At 40.5% G+C, this 9102-nt stretch overlaps 1 non-coding gene across 1 annotated transcript; it reads left to right on the top strand.

The window, feature by feature from the left end:
* Positions 1–3686: 3686 nt before the first annotated feature.
* LOC149832437 (small nucleolar RNA R71) lies at positions 3687–3789 on the top strand. Its single transcript, XR_016433446.1, has one exon. It is a non-coding gene; the product is annotated as a small nucleolar RNA R71 (small nucleolar RNA).
* Positions 3790–9102: the final 5313 nt, after the last annotated feature.

Raw genomic sequence — 9102 nt, 5'->3', positions numbered from 1 at the left:
AATGCTCAGGTATCTGCCTCGAAACCAGATAGTTCACAATATCTGCAAACCAGGGTAACTGCGATGTACTGACTGACATGATCTGCTCGTCGGGGAAAGAATCACTGATCGGTCTCTGATCCTGCGTGGTCTCCACGATCAGTCTGGAAAGATGGTCTGCTACTACATTCTCGCTTCCCTTCTTATCTCGAATCTCGAGATCAAACTCCTGTAGTAGTAGGACCCAATGAATTAATCTCGGTTTGGTGTCTTTCTTATTCAACAAATATTTCAATGCAGAATGATCAGAATAGACAACCACCTTCGAACCGAGTAAATAGGACCTAAATTTATCCAATGCGAAAACTACCGCAAGTAGTTCCTTCTCTGTCGTAGTATAATTCATCTGTGCATCAGACAGAGTTCTACTCGCATAGTAGATCACATAGGGCTTCCTATCAATGCGTTGTCCTAGAATGGCCCCCATAGCATAATCAGATGCATCGCACATAATCTCAAATGGGAGAGTCCAATCTGGAGGTCTCAAAATAGGTGCAGTAATCAAGGCCTCTTTGAGAATCTCAAAGGCCTTCATACAATCCTCACCGAAAACAAAGGGCTGGTCTTTCTCCAATAACGTGCAAAGCGGTCGAGAGATTTTGCTGAAATCTTTTATGAACCGCCTGTAAAATCCTGCATGCCCTAAAAATGATCGAATCTGCCTCACAGAGGTGGGTGGAGTCAAACGAGAAATGGATTCCACCTTCGCTCTGTCAACCTCAATACCACGCTTGGACACAATGTGTCCAAGTACAATCCCCTCCTGGACCATAAAATGGCTCTTTTCCCAACTCAGGACGAGATTGGTCTCCACACACCTACTCAGTACTCGAGCAAGTTTGTGGAGGCAATCTTCAAAAGAAGAGTCATACACAGAAAAGTCGTCCATAAAAACTTCCATCACATCATCAATCATGTCCGAGAAGATAGCAAGCATGCACCTCTGAAAAGTAGCCGGGGCATTACAAAGCCCAAAAGGCATACGTCTAAATGCGAAGGTGCCATAAGGACATGTAAACGTGGTCTTCTCTTGGTCGTCAGGATGGACAGCTACCTGATTGTATCCTGAATATCCGTCTAGAAAGCAGTAGTAGCTCTGTCCTGCGAGTCGCTCTAAGATCTGATCAATGAATGGCAATGGGAAATGATCTTTCCTAGTTGCCACATTCAACTTCCTATAATCGATGCAGACTCGCCATCCTGTAGTGGTCCTCATCGGAATTCTCTCACCCTTCTCATTCTCAACCACAGTGAGTCCTGACTTCTTTGGCACAACTTGAATCGGACTGACCCACTGACTATCAGAAATAGGGTAAATGATTCCAGCATCCAACCACTTCACCACCTCTTTCTTCACCACTTCCTTCATGTTGGGATTTAGCCTTCTCTGCATATCCCTAAATGGCTTGATTTCCTCATTACAATGGATCCTATGCATGCAGAATGAAGGATCAATCCCTTTTAGATCAGCAACTCCCCATCCAATCGCTGCCTTGTGCTCTCGAAGAATAGTCAGTAATCTCTGTTCCTGCTCCTCAGTGAGCAAGGACGAGATGATCACAGGCAGAGTCTCATCATCTCCGAGGTATGCATACTTGAGTGAATCTGGTAAGGGTTTCAACTCAAGTTTCGGAGGCGACTCGATCGACGATTTGGCGGGGGTCTCCGCAAGTGGTGGAAGAGGTTCCCTGACCGCTCCCCAAGGTGGTCTCTCCGACGACACTCTAGACACATCTACACTATCTACACAGCTATTCTTCTCTATATGGTACAAATCTAAAGAATCCTCAGTAATGTACAACTCGGGCTGCTCCTCCACTAACTCCTGTGCAATGTCTATATGAAAGCAGTCCATGTCTCCTGCTGGTCCCATTGCGGCATTGAAAATATTCAGCTTTACCTTCCTATTGCCGAATGAGAGATCCATGGCTCCGGTCCTACAGTTGATGCATGCATTGGCAGTCGCCAAGAATGGTCTGCCTAAAATAATCGGAGTCTGGTGCTGGCTGTCTACTCCTTCCATATCAAGGATAATGAAATCGACTGGAAAATAAAAGTCATCCACTTTAACTAGCACGTCCTCCAAGACACCTCTCGGTACCTTGACGGAACGATCTGCCAGTTGAAGTGCAATCGGAGTCGATCTCATCTCACCTAGCCCGAAAGAATCAAAGAAATATCCGGGCAGAATGTTCACGCTTGCTCCAAGATCGAGCAATGCGCGTTCTATCCGGATGTTCCCTATAGTACAAGCAATGATAGGGGCTCCAGGGTCCTTGAGCTTTGGTGGTGTCTGATGCTGAAGTACTGAACTCACCTGCTCAGTCAGATGGACCCTGTTAGGAACTCGCTCTCTGGATTTCCTCTTTTGCGTACATAGCTCCTTCAGGAATTTGGCATAAGCCGGCACCTGCTGAATAGCATCGAGCAAAGGTAGGTTGATCTGCACATGCTTGAAGATATCAAGCATGTCCTGGATCTTCGCACCTTGCTTCCCTCTATAACCGGGAGACTCTAATGCTTTGGGATAGGGTGGTGGGGGAATATACTCTGCTGGCTCCTCCTCTTTGCGAGAAGGCTCACTCCTATCCTTCTTCTTCTCTGAGGATAAAGATGATGAAGGTGATGATGGGGATGGGGATGATGATTGAGCCGACGTAGGTGAAACAATGGTCTCTGGCTCCTCTATCTTCTCTCTACTCTCTCGCTCTCTGCTCTCGACGTGATACTCACGTCCACTCCTCAAGGCCATAACTGATTTAGCCTGCTGCTGTGTCTCAGTATGAAATAGGCCTCCAGTCATCTGGTCCTTACCCTTCGGGTTCATGACAGCCTGACTCGGCAATGTACCCTCGGGTCTCCTACTAATAGCCTCAGCTAACTGTCCCATTTGCGACTCTAACTTCGCAATGGACTGCGTATGCGAGCTCAAAATCTGGCTACACTTCTCGAAGGCGTTCTGATTAGAGGTTTTCACCTCTTGGAATTCCTGGAGAAGTCTCTCCTCAAAAGATGTCTGCGGGGCAGACTCCTGCTGAATCGGGGAAGGAACTGAAGAAGAAGAAGACTGAGCATAGTTCGGTCTTTGAAATGGCTGAGTAAAAGATGGCTGCCGAACTGGCTGAGAGGAAGAAGGCATCTGTATAGAAGACTGTGGATTCTTCCATGAAAAATTGGGATGGTTACGCCAACCCGGATTATATGTCGATGAAAATGGGTTATTTGGCGGTCTGACGTAACCCTGAGCTGCCTGAACTTGTTCTTGAACAAATTCAGGGTACTGAGCTGCTGAAGGGCACTCAGTGATCTCGTGTGCCGGACTGGCACAAAGAGTACACACCTGCTGTGTAGTGGATGGTCCTGAGAGAAGCTGGTCCAGCTTCTGAGCAATCATGTCTACTTTGCACTGTAGTGCAGTAGATGGACCAATCTCAAGAACACCAGCTTTCTTCTGAATGCTGGGTGTGGCTCTATCAGAATGAGAGCTCGAAGAATGGTGGAGTGAATTCTCGGCCAATGTATCAAATAGCCTCCATGCTTCGTCCTCGCTCTTCAGCATGAATGTCCCACCGCATGAATAGTCGATCATCTGACGATTCTTGTCAGACAATCCATCATAGAAACTCTGCACCAGTTGCCATTTCGGCACCTGATGATGGGGGCATTTCCTGAGGAGATCCTTCATTCTCTCCCAGGTCTCATGAAAGCGCTCACCATCTAGCTCTGAAAAGCTAGTGATGGCTCTACGATATTGGTTCGTGTGACCAATGGGAAAGTATTTCCGAAGAAACTCCTGTTGCAACTGATCCCAGGACTCTATTTCTACAGAATCTAAGGACTTTAGCCAATACTTGGCTTTGTCCTTCAATGAAAAAGGGAATAGAGTCAACCTCAACGCATCATCATCGAAATTATGTATCTTAACAGTAGAACAGATTTCGAGGAATTCATCTAAGTGTCGGTAGGGATCCTCATGACTAAGGCCATAAAAGGATGGAAGCATTTGAATAATGCTGGCCTTAATCTCATAATGTGGCGCTTCTACATCGGGTCTCCGAATGCAGGATGCCTAAACATAGTCTGTGGGAATGAAGTATTCCCGCAGAGGGCGTGAAAGAACTGGGGGTGGAGGTGGAGGATCCATGTCAGCCATTGTTGCCGAACTTCGATGAGAATGTAAAATTCTCTCTGGGTTGTCAACAAATGGGTGTAATGGGGTTCCTAGACCTCGTCGACCCTGCATACACTGGTACTAAGACCAGATGTAAGCAAACGACCTAACTAAAAAAATTAAACTAGCACAGATACTAAAATGTAAATAAGCAAATAACAGTAACTACAAACAAATATGCTATATAGCTATGTCAGAATTCTATACTAAATAATTAAATAACAAAGTAAACTATTCTAAATTGCTAAAACAAATAAATACAGGAAATTACAAACTATGTTTTTCTAAAACCCACCTGTCTAATCGCTCCTTGCAGAATGATAATTAAGTGAATCCTAAAAAGAACAATATGTGAATCCTATATTTACTAACTATGTTAATCCTATATTCACTTACTAATCCTACTAACTAAAAAGAAAACAACTAATTACTAACTAAAACAAAATAAAAATAAATTAAACTCTAAGAAATAAAGTAATTAATTCGCCGTTCCCCGGCAACGGCGCCAAAATTTGGTTGATATTTTGGAAGGCTCTTTTTTAAAACAATTATTTTCAATAAAACTTTGGAAAATCGTCAACCAAAAATATAAAAACCGACTTTCCACAAAGTGGTAAGTACGGGTCGATCCTCAGGGAACAGGAATTAATAACTACAATTCTAGAAAATTTAATTTATTAATATCAAATGGAAATCTACAATTATAAAGTGAATACAACTACAATTAAGCACTAAAAGAACACTAAACAAGCATTCAGTCTTCTGCTCCACACCAAGGGTATTTCTGTCTTTTCGCCACTTAGAGAATCTTCTCACTTGTATAATAACCCTGGAAACTAAATATGCTTTTCAACCTAAAAATGCAGAAAAGTACAAAGTTAGTTTTCTATTTTAATTATGCAAACAACAATTAAAACTATGTCTAATTCTACGAAAATAATAAACAAATGCTACTTATCAAACAAAAATTAAATAAAATACTAAATTAATTCTAAAATTAACCAAATTACTTCTACTAATGCTGTATGATGATTATGCAACTTCTAAAATACAGAAACTACTGAAAACAAACCTAAAATGCCGAAACTAAGAAAATTACGAAACTGCCCCTAACTAGTGTAAACTAGCAATCTGACAGGTTATCGGAAAACCACTGTTTGACAGGGCAAACGAGGTCCGATTTTCCCAAAATTTGTTCTGTTCTGCAACTGACAGATTAAACAAATTGACAGTTTTTACAGAATTGAAAACAGTATCTGGAACTCCAGATATAAGCGTTTCAAATCTGGGAAAAATCAGGATATCGTCAGTCCTGTAATTTAGAATCCAGAAAAAGCGGTTTTCACAAAACGCTTAAAAATCAGACCAAATCAACTCCGAATGAACTGAAATTTGGTCTGCAGTTAAATAACCCGTTAATAAAGTGAATAGAAGAAAAAAATTTGGAAAACACAGAATTTTTGCTCAGAAAATAATTCTGTTGCGACAGGGCAAAAATCTGGTTTTTATTTGAGTGCACTATTCACTTTATGAACCTATTTACCCCCTATCAAATGTAATCTACACCTAATGCAATCTAAATGACACTGTATAACAGTGTATATGCAGATGAATATTAGGAAAACACTAAATGCACGACGAACAAAACACTACAAGCAATTTATGACTAGAACGAAGTTAACTAATAATGGAAATGCAACTATGCTCAATAATAAAATACAATCTAACTACTAAGTTAACTAATATCTAACTATCATTCAAACCACAATGAAACACATTTCATACATACTAAATAAATACGCTATACGTACACACACTTCTACACTAAAACTAAATTAGATAAATAAACTAATTAATATAGAAATCAAAAGAAATAATAAGAAATGACTTACTTAACTAAAGAACGAAGGCTAAGGTTAGGTTTCACTTGGTTGACTCGACTCGGATCGGTTTCAACTTGAGTAGGTTCAGTTTGGGTTTGGATGCACTCGGATGGGATTAGGTAGGCTCGATTTGACTAGGTTGAAAGAGATAGGTTCGAGCTAAGGTTGACTCACTAATTGGATTCGGTTTTGAGTTACCTTAATCAACTAGGTTCAGTTGACTTAGGTGGACTCGGTTTGATCTTAGTTAAGGTTGGGTTGGGTTTGGCTAAGGTTGACTCGATCTCGGATTGGTCTTGACTTGGACTTAGGCTAGGCTAGGGTTTCAACTTGGTTTAGGATAGACTTAGTCAACTAGGTTCGGGTTGACTTAGACTCAACTAAGTTGGACTCAACTTAGGTTCGACTAGGCTCGAATGGACTAAGGTAAGCTCGGTTTGACTCATTAGGTTTAGACTAAGTTTTTACCTGAGTTAGGTCTTTGACTAGGTTTGACCACGGTTGGGTTTTGGATTTAGGTCTAGCAAGACTAGGATGAACTCAGTTTAGGTAGGCTTGAACTAAGTTGAATCAACTAGGTTTGACTTAGATAGGTTAGGTAGACTAGATTGACCTAACTTAGGTTAGGGTTGACTCCACTAAGCTTGACTAAGGTTGGGCTTTGGTCTTAGACTCGACCTAAATGCGGTTTAGGCTTTGACTTGGGCTAGGCTAGGTTTTGACTAGACTCAAAGGGGGTGTAGACTAGGGGTTGACTCGACCTAGGCTCGGTTTGACTAGGTTAGGTCTAGACTAAAGTAGTAACCTCCTAATTAAGCTACAATTAATCCAAAGTTCACGATTTTAATGGAGGAGGTTGGAAAAGGAATGTAATAATTACCAATGTTCAAACTTTGAAATGCTTTGGATTCTCAAAAATCGCCCCATTTAAAGAGGGAGTTACACTCCTTAATTGCCTTTAATGCCTTTTTGGAAATCTGAAAAGGCCAATCTAGAAATCCACGATTTTTGCTTTTCAAGATGGAATTAAAATGCTTTTAATGCTCTATGGAAATCGTGTAACCTAGATTGGAATTTTGGTTTAATTGCAAAACACTTTCCAAAGTTAAGGAGTAACTCCTTCTTTAATGCACATTCAAAATTCAAATCTTCCTTAAATGCCTCACACGATTTTTGAAGAATATCCTTTTTCCAAAAGCTTTCCAATTTTCAATTACTTTAATTACCTCCTTTCTCAAAAATCGCCAACTTCAATGGATGCTACTTTCTAAACTAATAGACTTAATTATACCTAGGGAACAAAAGAACTTAAATGGAAAATCAATTTCCTAGGAGTTAATGCTAACCTAATTCCAAAACTTACCGAAATGCAACCCTAAAAACGGCTAAAACAATAAACCCTAATACATTGAACCTAGACAACCTAATTAAACCTACCTAATTGCAATTAAGAATTACCAAAAACAGCCTAGAGCTCGAATTGAGCTCTAATGGCTGCCGCCCCTCCTTGGGGAAGAAGAAGACTAAAAAAAAAAAAATACAACCTAAAAGAAAATGATTAAACTAAACATCAAACACTTTTGATAAAACTAAATTAAAATCTAATAATAAAAAAAAGAACTCCTAATTACACAAAGGCAAACATAAACAACACTATGCTGGAATTCATAAAAAAAAACATCAAGAATTAAGACTCGATTTTTGGAATTTTCTCAATAGACCTAAAACACAAAAAACACAAAATGATAAAAACGATTATCTAGAGTAGTCCTAAAATGCTAACTCTACCACAACACACTTTGCAACACTGTAAAATCAATAAAATATGCAGACATGCAGTATGAAGTAGAAGCTTACACACACCACTAGCAAACAAAATAAAAGAAATCGGCTAGATGAGATTCTAGTCGATTTTCACAATTTGAATAAAAAATCTTTAAAAATCAAAGACACCCAAATCAAGCAATGACTCAACCCTCAATAGATCTGCAAGAACTCACTAGAATCGGATCTATAAAGGGTCTATTAACCCAGCATGGCTGCTAAAACCCGAACTAAGGCAAAAATTGAAAATAAATCAAAATCGGCTAGAATGGATCTAGCCGATTTTTAATGAAAAATGCCTTTCTTCAAGTCCCCAACACCCAAAATAACTCAAACTGATCTTTTTGAAGGCTTTTTCTGTAGAACTAACACAAACACACACATTGGATAAGACAACCCAAATCGGCTAGAAGAACCTCTAGCCGATTCACACGTTTTTTTTTTAAAAGTGATGAAAATCGATACTCGAACATGCAAACAATGAAACAATCCTAGGTCTAACGTGCTGGTTTATGCACGAATACTATTCTAAGGTTGAAACAAAAAGAAAACCAAGAAACATACAGAAAATAACAAAACCAAAAACCACACACAAAAATCGGTTTTATCTAGAAGAGAAGGAAGAAGAAGACCTACCTTTTGGAAGATCCGACGACCGGGGGGGTGAAGAAGAGCGGACCGTGGCTGGAGGTAGACGTCTTCTACAGTTCAAGGATGTTGTACTTCACCAAAAACGGCACCTATTGCAGCTGCTACACGTTGGAGATCCACCGATGATGGAATGTGAGCCGATTCGCGATCGGAGGGTGTAGAAAGCCGGATGGAGGTAGGGCCGGCTCACCTTGGTGTTGTGTTGCGCACTCCCGCCCAAGGTTAATGGTCTCCACCTCTGCTACACCTGCAAAAGTACAGAAAAATGGTGAAAAGACAGCAAGGAATAAGAAAGAAAGGAAAAGAAACCAAAGAAAGCTTGAAAATATGCTTGAAAATCAAGCATAGGTCGATCTTCAATGGCCAACACTTGGGAAAGATGGAGAGGAAGGAGCTGCTGCTGTAGAGTCACTGTAGGGGGCATCCAAACACAGCCAAAGACGCCTAGGGCTTCTCTAAAAAGTATATTTATACTTTTTGGAATTTGCAAAAACAATGTTATAAAAAAAATATTTTCTAGGCGCCTCTTTTTGG

Source organism: Nuphar pumila, chromosome 7, assembly GCF_984573655.1.
Source record: "Nuphar pumila chromosome 7, dmNupPumi1.hap1.1, whole genome shotgun sequence".
In the NCBI taxonomy this organism is placed as follows: Eukaryota; Viridiplantae; Streptophyta; class Magnoliopsida; order Nymphaeales; family Nymphaeaceae; genus Nuphar; species Nuphar pumila.
Note: the sequence above shows the minus strand (reverse complement) of the source record. Positions and strands in the feature narration are given on the sequence as shown.